Source organism: Copidosoma floridanum, unplaced genomic scaffold, assembly GCF_036245765.1.
Source record: "Copidosoma floridanum isolate Cflo_tuat_1 unplaced genomic scaffold, Cflo_Japanese_pri ptg000006l, whole genome shotgun sequence".
Classification (NCBI taxonomy): domain Eukaryota; kingdom Metazoa; phylum Arthropoda; class Insecta; order Hymenoptera; family Encyrtidae; genus Copidosoma; species Copidosoma floridanum.
The window spans coordinates 10,087,325-10,099,369 of NW_028321883.1; positions in this window are offsets into that span (position 1 = coordinate 10,087,325).

Sequence of the window (12,045 nt, forward strand, 5' to 3'; positions counted from 1 at the left end):
GTTCCTGGGTTACTGGTTCGATTAATGGATGGTTGGGAAGACTATGGATGTACGTCGTGATAAGGATACGGAAATTCTAAGATCTAAATGACCCCACGCCTTCGGCGCTTAGTTATAACTACAATCACCAGACTGCGCTACGCTGCGGCGCAATTTTGACCAGCGTTGGCAGCCAGTGTTGGGTTAGGAGGATATGATTTTGCATTTTTATCACTAGGACCTATATATAGCTACAGATCCTAGTTAGAAAAATGCAAAAGCTGAATAGGAGGGGGGAGGAGGCCAGTGGTTCTCCCTAAATGTGACTGGCAAACTTGTGGGAAATTCAAATTGGTTATGTGGTGCAAGACGCAAATACCCAGATAACTCGACACAATTACATGCACAATAACTTGATAAACTAATCCCAAGCTATTTAACCCAATAACCCAATGGGCCAATAAGCAGCCTCATGAGTTTGAATAAATAATAAAATTTATTAATAAACAAAGCGAGTGCCAATCCCCACACGACCCAAGGCACTTACCGGTTGCTTCAATTATTTATGATTAATGAAAAATTACCGCAAGCGCCTATCCCCAAACAACCAGGGGAGCTTACTTGTTACTTACTCCATTCACTATAAATAAAATAATAACGCAAGCGCCTATCCCCACACAACCGGGGGAGCTTACTAGTCGCTTACTTAATTTACTATAAATAAAATAATAATGCAAGCACCTATTCCCACACAACTGGGGGAGCTTACTGGTTGCTTTAATTATTTATGATTAATGAAATAGTAACGCAAACACCTATCCCCCACACAACCGGGGGAGCTTACTGGTCGCTTACTTAATTTACTATAAATAAAATAATAACGCAAGCGCCTATCCCCACACAACCCAGAGAAGCTTACTGGTCGCTTACTTAAATTACGATAAATAAAATAATAACGCAAGCGCCTATCCCCACACACCCAGGGGAACTTACTGGTCGCTTACTTAAATTACTATAAATAAATTAATAACGCAAGCGCCTATCCCTACACAACCGGGGAAGCTTACTGGTCGCTTACTTAATTTACTATAAATAATATAATAACGCAAGCGCCTATCCCCACACACCCAGGGGAACTTACTGGTCGCTTACTTAAATTACTATAAATAAATTAATAACGCAAGCGCCTATCCCTACACAACCGGGCAAGTTTACTGGTCGCTTACTTAATTTACTGTAAATAAAATAACAACGCAAGCGTCTATCCCCCACACAACCGGGGGAGCTTACTGGTCGCTTACTTAATTTACTATAGATAAAATAATAACGCAAGCGCCTATCCTAACACAACCAGGGGAACTTACTGGTCGCTTACTTAAATTACTATGTATAAAATAATAACGCAAGCACCCATTCCCACACAACTGGGGGAGCTTACTGGTTGCTTTAATTATTTATGATTAATGAAATAGTAACGCAAACACCTATCCCCACGCAACCTGGGGAGCTTACTGGTTGCTTCAATTATTTATGATTAATGAAATAGTAACGCAAACACCTATCTTCTACAGAACCATGGGAGCTTACTGGTCACTTATTTAATTTACTATAAATAAAATAATAACGCAAGCGCCTATCCCCACACAACCGGGGGAGCTTACTGGTCGCTTACTTAATTTACTATAAACAAAATAATAACGCAAGCGCCTATCCCCACACACCCAGGGGAACTTACTGGTCGCTTACTTAAATTACTATAAATAAATTAATAACGCAAGCGCCTATCCCTACACAACCGGGGGAGCTTACTGGTCGCTTACTTAATTTACTATAAATAAAATAATAACGCAAGCGCCTATCCCCACACATCCGGGGGAACTTACTGGTCGCTTACTTAAATTACTACAAATAAATTAATAACGCAAGCGCCTATCCCCACACACCCGGAGGAGCTTACTGGTCGCTTACTTAATTTACTATAAATAATATAATAACGCAAGCACCTATTCCCTTACAACTGGGGGAGCTTACACTGGTTGAACGCATGGAGGTTAGCTGGCTTTCAGCGCATGCGGCTTTTCTTGCGTTGAAAGCACGAAGTTGTAGCACTGAAAGCCTCGAGTATACCTTAGCTGAGCGGTAAACGCAAGGAGCGTGACTGGTTTGACGGTCGGAATCTGTTGCTTTTGATTGGTGTTCAGCTGACGGTTATGAATATATATATCAGCTGAGTACCAATCACACGCATTAGATTTCAAGCGTCAAACCCGTCACGCTCCTTGCGTTTACGGCTCAGGTATATTCGAGGGCTTCAGTGCTACAACTTTGTGCTTTTAACGCAAGGGAAGCCGCATGCACTGAAAGCCAGCTAACCTCTATGCGTTCAACGTCTGAATTTCCTCTCCGTGTATAGAAACATGTCCCTTCATGTATAGAAGGTCAGGCTAGGCCTAAACGTGTTCTCACTTATAACGTTAGTACTGTACCCATGAGGTAGATGGCGTTAAGCTTGTACGTTTACTTAAGACAGTCGATCCTAACGCCATCTCCTTCATGAATACAGTACTGGCGTTAGAAGTGAAAACAAGTTCAGGCCTAGCCTGACCTTCTATACATGAAGGAACATGTTTCGATATTCCCTGCATAAATAAAAGTGAAACGTAAGACATTTTTAACCTTGCTCACTAGATGCGTAATATACTACATATTGGAAATTCTAAAGAAAAAAAAATAGGTAAAAAAAACTTTTTAAGTTAAACGGTTTTATGTTAAACATTCATTGCAATGTTTGAGATAAATGTACTAAAAACCAAAAAAATAAAAAAAATAGATACAGTCGTGGGAATTATAAGCATATGCATAGACTAGACTAAAATAAAACCGTGGGGCACGTCAATTGTCTACAATCGTTGATTAAAATGTTTGTTTTGTAATGTTACACTATAATTAGGCAGTTGTTCAACCGACAACGATGGACGGGTGATAAGTTGGGCTAGATAGTGGAAACAAGCTAGCAAGCTCGATTATAAGCGAGTTTTAGGGTTTCATAGTGGTGAGCGAGTAGTACTTTTATCATATGTTTTGTCGATTAAAGACAAACTACGAGCAGTGAAACGATTCCTCGCCAGCCAGCAGTGTGAATGTCCAACGATAAACTAGTTGAAACATCTCTTTTATTTACATGGAGTGTATAACTATTAGAATTTCCATGAGCAAGAAAATAGTTATTTCCTCACCGTCTGCGGGCCAACTGCCTAACGACGAATTAAACTATTCTTCTATCGCACATTAAGTCGATAATTTGTAGACAATTGACGTGCCCCACGGTTTAATTTCAGTCTAGTCTATGCATATGTTTATAATTCCCACGACTGTATCTATTTTATTACTTTTTGGTTTTTAGTACATTTATCTTAAACATCGCAATGTATGTTTAACATAAAACCGTTTAACTTAAAAAGTTTTTTTACTTATTTTTATTTTCTAGTTTTTAGTTTTTATTTCGCATTCTGTTTAATTCATATAGTGCTTTATTATTGCAAGAATTTCTTGCCCGTTAGTTTATTGCAGTCCAACTCCTCTATACGTAGTCCCTGCAAAGATCTTACTCTACTAAGAGCCACGTAGGCTTGACCTTCTTCAAACAGTTTCGCACCTAAGTATACGACTGCGTGATCCACAGTGCTGCCCTGCATTTTTTATATTTTTTTTTACCATTTTGTTCCCACGAGTAATGGACATTCAAACGGTCGACCCCCCCAGAGGTCCAATAAAGGGGCAAGGCTATGTACAACAAGATGCGCCTGAGTCTTGAGGGGAAAACGCTAACGACATATCATTTTTATCCACCCTAATGCCATACAGTTCTCGGCGTATTTTAACCTTTCACCTTAACTTGGGTGGTGTACCGCTAACGACGTATCATTTTTAGCCACCCTAACGCCACACAGTCCTCAACACGATACAAAATCTTGACTTGGGTGGTGGATTCAGGCTTAATTAATCAGATACCTAAATTACAGATTCAATTTCTAAATTTAAATCTTATTATTATACGCCATTTAGTGGCTGCGCCCATCTTAAATATTGAGGTTGTATAGTGCACTGTATTCTTCTTGTCAAGCCCTTTTATTTGATACCCATATTGGTGGGATTGATAAAAAATTGTTATCAGCCATTTGGTAGCGTCGGCCATCTTAGATTTCAATAAATAGTATAGTAAATTGTATTCATATAGCACAGTAAATTGTATTCTACTTGTTGAGACCTTTCATTTAATACCCATATTGATGGGATTGATAAAACCTACGTTATCCACCATTTTGTAGCAGCCGCCATCTTGGATTTCAATTTTTTATAGTATATTGTATTCTGCTTATTGAGCCCTTTCATTTGATACCCATATTGATGGGATTGATAAAACCTACGTTATCCGCCATTTTGTAGCGGCCGCCATCTTGGATTTTAATTTTTTATACTATATTGTATTCTGCTTGTTGAGCCTTTCATTTGATACCCATATTGATGGGATTATTAAAACAAATCATCCGCCATTTTGTAGCGGCGGCCATGTTAAATTTATAATGATAATGAATAAACATAATTGTATTGTCACCAAAATCCAAAGTCTATACAAAATTTCAGATTAATCGGTTGACAGGAAGAGGGTGAAATTTGAATTACTAAATTTGACCCAAGAATAAAACAAACGGGGTGAGCTAAATAAAACCGTTTCATAATAAAAATGGGCAAAACGTCGCTAAGAAATACTTTTAAAATTATACAAGAGTATGAACTGCTAAACATCAATAATGTTGTTAACTCAGTATGCCCAATCCCTTGTCTGGATTGTTTATAACCCTTAACTTTTTGTATATTATGTGATGGTTGAGTCATTGAAGTGTAAAAATTCTAGAAAAGTTTAAATAGAATAAGAGGATTGGATTTTGCGATCCAATGTGAAATCAATATTTAAACAGGAGATCAAAGAAGAAATAAGTATCCCCTACAGGGAGATTGCCAGTGCCTATGTTGAAGAGTGTTTTTTTTTTTCAAGGTGATGACTATCCCGGCTATACTGCTGGTTTTGGCCAATTCCCAATCTTGCAGGCTCTGTGTTGTATTCTCTAGTAAATTTTATCTCCGTTCCTCACCGACTGTATACCTGTAGGAATCGTTGTCAACTGTACTTGAAAGAGAAAAAAGGTGTTTCGTCCCGAGAGCACGCCAGGACTCATCAGTAAGGCTGATGACGTGCTCCCTGCCTTAGACACAAGAGAGGTGTGGGCTCAGGTTGACTCGATCGCGCTTATATAGTAGTTGTGCGGGAATTTCGCCGCTCGACGGAAATTAACTATTAGGGGCTTGGCCACCTGGCGAGTAGAGCCTGAAGTGCGAGAGATGTGAGACGGCACATACCTACTGCTGCCAAACTGGCATGAACTGGCACACTGCCGTCACTGCTCGTAGTGCCAGTAACTTCAGCGAGAACTTCTCTATTATTCTATTTGGCGGAAGATGGCGTTGCGTCACATCTCGTGACTCCAGTTCACCACTGGCATATGTATATCCAATACGACGCCAATAAATGAATTAAAAAAAAAAAATCCAGTTCACCAGAGCCATCGTTGGCTCAATATAATTAGGGCGCCAGAGCATTAGAGGGTGGTGGTCCTTTATAACAATACAATATTTAGCCTAATATAAAAAAAAAGTAGAATAACACCCTCAATCGTCCACTTTGTCGGAGATACGCTTCATTGTTTTTTATTGCAAAATAACTTGGAAATCGGCTTTTTCCGGTTTTTATTAAATATCTCATTAAGTTTTTGATTGAGAGCAAAATGTTGAACACAAAAGTTGTGTATCTGATAATATTACTCAAGGATAAAGTGCTAAACAATATTAGAAAATTTTTTTCATTTTCATGCGTGTTAGGAGCGGCGATGGGCGCGTAGCAGCCGCCCGTGCCGTGCGGTGACTCGCACCTATAAATTCATCGGTCCAATACATAAAAATATCAAAAAACCCCTTTTTTTTCATTGACTATACTTTAGTAAAATTATCCAATTTTTTTATCTAGATGGTCAAAAAAATTCTAAAAATTAAACATCATGAGATTTAACGCATTTTTTACAACATTTGCATTTTTATAGGTTATAAAGTGAAAATTTGTGAAAATTAATAGCACCATCAGAAAGATAAGAGACAAGTGTATGGGGATTAATGCTTTTGCGATTTTTAAAACATTTTTCTTAGGCCCAAACGACGAGATGAAAAAGTCGTCTTTTGTGCTCACGCAGCCTGTCTGCGGTAGCACTGGGGCAGTTGAGAAAATTCTCCCCATATGTGTATAGTTATGTTATTAATAAATTTTAAAAACAAAGTATAATGTGCAGGTTAACAATAAAAAAAAATTTCGTACATTTTTTGGCATATTTGTCAAAAATATGTCAAGAAGTGTATTTGACTAAAAATTATAAGTAACACGCAAAAAAAATGTCCGTCAAATCATTATATTTTCGGATAATAATTACTTAACCTTGTAAACTTTTTACTTTATTTTTATCAACAAGTATGTATATATTAAAAATGCATCTCAAAAGCATAATTCTTTTTAATTAAAATGTAGGATCAAAATGGTAATTTTCGTCCCCCGGGCGACTACGCGGGCGGAAAGTGTACCCATAGACGCAAAAATGCACTTTCCGCCCTTGATACAAAAAATATCGTTCTCACCTCAGGCACAAACATACAACAACTGCGCCCTTCGGGTGCGCAATATGTACTTTCTGCCCTAGGTATGAAATCTGCTATTTCCTTATTTTTTTATATCATGGATTTTGCTTACGTCATAAAATAATTCCCTCTAAAAGTTACCACATACGAAAGATTCCATCAAATTACATATTATAAGACAAGCATTTTGCGTAACACATTTGCAATTACATTATTTCTCTTCAATCTTTGAAATATTAAATTCAGTAGAATTTATTGTTATTAGCAAAGACAACATGTTAATACCAACTAAAATTTGAAAGTATTTGCCAATAATGGAAGAATTTCTACCCAACTGTGATCGCAAAGTATGCTGCACAAAAGCTTGTTGCCATATTCACGTTTAAATATTATTTTGTGAATACTGCTCATGTTTCAAAATATTACGTGTGAAAGTCGTTATAATTCAAACAAATAAATTAACAATATAAGCATGATTATTTAGAGTAGAAACAGTTTTTTACTAAAAGTACTTGATAAAAAATACCCGCATCGTAAGAGTTGAGTGACGATAATTGTCAGGTGCACAAGGTAGATTAAATGTTATTAAAAAAAATTTAAAATTTACGAAATTGTAAATATTTTTCTTAAAGGATAGTTACATTCTTTAGCCAAATACACTTCTCTAAATATGTTTGTCACATCCAACAAATGTACAAAAAAGTTAATTGAGTGAAAACCTACATAGCCTAATTTTTTGTTTTGTTTTGTTATTAACAAATTATTGCATTTCCAACAAAACCCTTTTGCTATAAAAAGATAATTATGTACAAAAATGATATGTCACGTATTTGCCGTCTAAAATACCATACAAGCCTTTATAAAAAAAATATAAAAAAGTTATCGAAAATGCTATTGTAATATGACCGTAATAAACAATTTTTGTGGGTAAAGTAAGACCTCGTTATGATACTATCATATAGGGAAAGGTTTACAGAATATAGTCCTTTTTTATATATCAAAATATTTTGTTTCCTTATATCGTTATTAGTATTAAAAAATGTGGTAAATGAGCATATTTTCAACCTTCGGACATTTATAACTTCTTGGGTTCTTATTTTGTATGTGTAATATGTGAAAGAAATTTTTCTTCTTTAGAGCCCTATTTTACATAAAAAAAAATTTCTATGCCTAGTTTTTCTATTTTTTGCAATTTTGTTTAACAATTGTGTTTTAAACAAAATGTACCGCTTTTAGCGATTTCTCAACAATAAATTCATACTCAGGGGCAACAAATATGTAGAAACAAATAGTTTTTTAAACTTATTTGCCATTGCTGATGTAATAACCCATTAACGTCGAATTGAACTCTTTTTCCATGATTCCAACATTAATTTCCTTATGTATTAATTTATTTATTTATTAAAACAACTGTTACAAGATTTAACTTGTCAGTTACATAGAACATGTACTTATAAAGAACTTGTATTTTTACTTACCTATTTGTCCTTTCTGCTGGACAAATACAACATTCTTTTCCTCATTTATTCAAATATTTATTAATCTATATACAGTAAAAAATCAAGTAGTTGACTATTTTGATTAAGTACTTAAAGCACACCTAATGTACTATTTCGTGAATAAAAAAATGGTCTTGAGATGCTTAGAATTGACACTTATCTAATTGTCTTCTGGCTTTTTTTTTATAAATTATTTATTTATTAATTTAATTATAATTAATCATCGATTAATAAACACACCAAGTCAGTCAGAAAGGCTGACGCTTATTCAGTTACTAATCCAAAACTTGCGTCAGAGTTTGTCTTTATCATAACATAGCGTGGTGGAATTGTTTTCAACATAGCGAAGCACGATGGAATTTTTTTCGTTGCAACATTGTACGGAGGGATTGTCTTCCTCGTATCGCAGAGTGGTAGGATTGTCTTTGTCGCAACGTTGCACGGTGGGATTGTCTTCGTCGTAGCGCAGTACACTAGGATTGTCTTCACTGCAGTAAAGCACGGTAGGATTGTTTTCGTCGTAGCGCAGTGCACTAGGATTGTCTTCGCTGCAGTAAAGCACGGTAGGATTGTTTCCGTCGTAGCTCAGAGAGGTAGGATTGTCTTCGTCGCAACGTTGCACGGTAGGATTGTCTTCGTCGTATCGCAGTGCAGTAGGATTGTCTTCGTTGTAGCACAGTGCTGTGGGATTTTATTCGTCGCAGTGTAACTTGGTGGGATACTTTTCGCAAAAGTGCTGAGTTAGGATAGTTTTGCTAAGAGTGCAAGGTGCTGGGATAGTCTTCCTCTCAGGCATCGAATTATACTGACGGTAGTAAAATCGAATCTGTGTTGGTGCCTCTTTTTTTATTCCAAAATTAAATCTGCATCTTGCATTACCCTGGTAGCACAGTCTTTGCATTTCTTACGTACTTCTTGCACAAGATTTACATCGACAGCAAAATTGTGTAAGTCTGCATCTAGTCTACTTCCAAGATCTTACATAATTCTGATGCACGACGGGTGAGCAAGACTCTTGCGTAAAAAGTGCAAAAATCTGACGATCAGTCGAGTGTGTTATTTGTCTTGATATGACGCACCCCTGATTGCGGCAGATTTGCGCAAGATTTAGGTGCAGGCGAGTGCGCAACACTCTTGCGTAAGAAGTACCCAAATCTGACGATTAGTCGAGTGCGTTATTTGTCTTGACTCGACGCTTTCCTGATTGCGGCAGATTTGCGTGCAGGTGAGTGCATAAGACTCTTGCGTAAGAAGTGCACAAATCGTGGGTTTGTACTTGCTTCCCATGAAAAATATGTAACAGTATTTTTTGACTTCCCATTTTTTTCAGGAATTTGTAGCTTAACACTTATTTGCAATGTCATTATCAAAAATATAACCCACAGGTATATATAATTTTTGTTGATAACAACTTTTCTGATACAAAACATAAGAAATTTTTAGCGACAAACATACTGTAAGTGTTTAGTTAAAAATGTACTGTTTATGTTGTTAAATTATTTAAAATCCTAAGCTCTCGTAACTGTCGTTGTATACATGCATATCTGTTTCTTTATTTAATGATACAGTTTTCTTGGCTGGTTATTTCAGCCCTCTTCTGTCACGATATTTTGACCTTTCTAAACACACTGCCAAGTAAGGAACAATTCGCTTGCTTTCTCCAATATGTTTATAGGGTGTATTTGATGTGAAAAGCACTTATACCCCCACCCCAAATATTTATATTTGTACCTCACACTCCTGCCATGATACCCGCTGAATATTTTATTTTGCAATATATTTGGATCAATTTGTTAACTAGTGATTTCATTATAGTATATATTTTATTTATGTTTACAACCTATCATAGCTTTTTTTTGGGTCACTTTATTATTTTAATCCTTTTGATCCAAATAATTTTATCAGAGGAAAGTGTAAATACTTTTTTTTTTCTATCGGGTAACCACGACAGCCTACTGGGCTAGTGGCCACCCACACACCACCTATGTGTGGGGGGTATTTCCACATCCATTTCCAACCCTTTTTACTGATATCATACCTGAATCCATGGGCACAGTGTGAGTATCTCCGGGGGGACACCTTGCCAGTTAAGCTGACACTCTTTACACCATTGGTGCATCGGGTCCACTTGCCACTATGTAGCCTTTCCCCGGAGAGGACGCCATATTCCAGGACGTCCACTCCTCTCCGATTAAGGAGGCTTGGGCGTTTGGTGTCGTATCTATTGAGGGGCCCCTGTGGGGTACTTGTCATACAAATGATTCTTTGTAATATTTTTTTTTATAATCATTTTGATTATACACATGTGTGAACAAAATAGCAATAATACGCGGAAAAGTCAGTGGGAAAATCGATATTAAAAAATTTATTAGTTTTCCCGAGGTACCTTGTGTAAAGATGACGGCCCTGCCACGATAAAGCTGACAACACTGTACTCTCTTGCTCTCATCTGCTATTATATACCTATACTTGTGTTAGACTTAAATTTTCATGCTTGTATGTATATGAATGTACAGCGCATGCGCACTTACAGTACCTGAATAAAACAATTCTCATGTTCGATGTTTTCCTCGCTATTTTCTCAAAATTTAACGAGTTGATCCTATTCTTGTTTTTAAATAATAGATTCATTATACTTTCAAGTACGTGTACCAATTTAATGTGTGGGCCCACAGCTTTTTATTGCGGTACGGTAGTCTATTAAATTTCGGGTTCCGTAAGGTTGCGTGTTAAAATGACAAATTTTCACAAGCGATTTTCTCGAAAATAAATGTGTTAAACTACCTATTTTGTTTTCCTAAGAAAATCTAGCAAACTTTATCTATATAATCTCTGAATTTCAGACCTAGCCAGCATTTAATTCAAAATCGGGAGCTCCGTTGTGCATGCGAGAGAGTGCAGACGTGTCGAGAGAGCGCTCCGTAGAAAAGAGTAATAAAAAGTAATTAAAGTAAAAATAAAAGAAATAAAAAGTACGAAGAAGTGTAAAAAGTGAAGAAGCAGCAGAGAAAAAAGTGTAAAGTGAATAATTATAAAAGTTTGAGAGGATGAAGAGAGATTAGTGTGGTAGTGTCAGGGTAAAGAGAACGGAACACGTGTAAGGCAAGTAAGGAGTGGGTAGTAAGAATAGGGGATAATAAAGAAAGGTATTAGTGAGCAGAAAAACGAAAGACAAGAGGACAGGAAAACAGTGTTAAAGTGGCAATAGTAAAAGGAAAAGTGCAATAAAGTTCGAAAGAAAGTGAGGTTAGAAAAGATTTTATAGAAAGAAAGAAGCGGAAATTGGAGAAAGAGGTCGTTAAAAGGGGTAATCTGAGAGGTAGATAAGGTAGGACCCTGAAAAAAGCAATATTGAAGTCGATAAGGAAGATCAGTATTTTGTGGAGTAAGGCAGTTAGATAGAATTTCTGGCCGATAGAAGTGGGAAGACGGTAAAATAGAAAACTGCATTATCGGCAAAATTTAAAAATGGCCGGAAAGCCGCCTGCAACAAGTATGAATACAAGAAATGATACAAATGCAAAATTAAAGGAACAGACTCTATTGAATTTTACAAAAGAAAATCAGAAGAATAAAGAATTAAACGATAAGATGAGCAGGTTGGAAAGGAAGTTGGACAGTATGATTAGTAGTCTAGAAAGAAGAGAAGAAGATTGGAAAGAGGAAAAACAGATGTGGATAAAAGAAAGGCAACAGTGGACAGAAGAAAAGAAGGCGTTAGAAGAAAGAATAAACAAGTTGGAATGGGAAACAGAAAAAGCTGAGAGAGAGAAAAGGAGACCGAATATTGTTATAAAAGGAGCAAATATTGAAGGAGAGAATCTGGAGA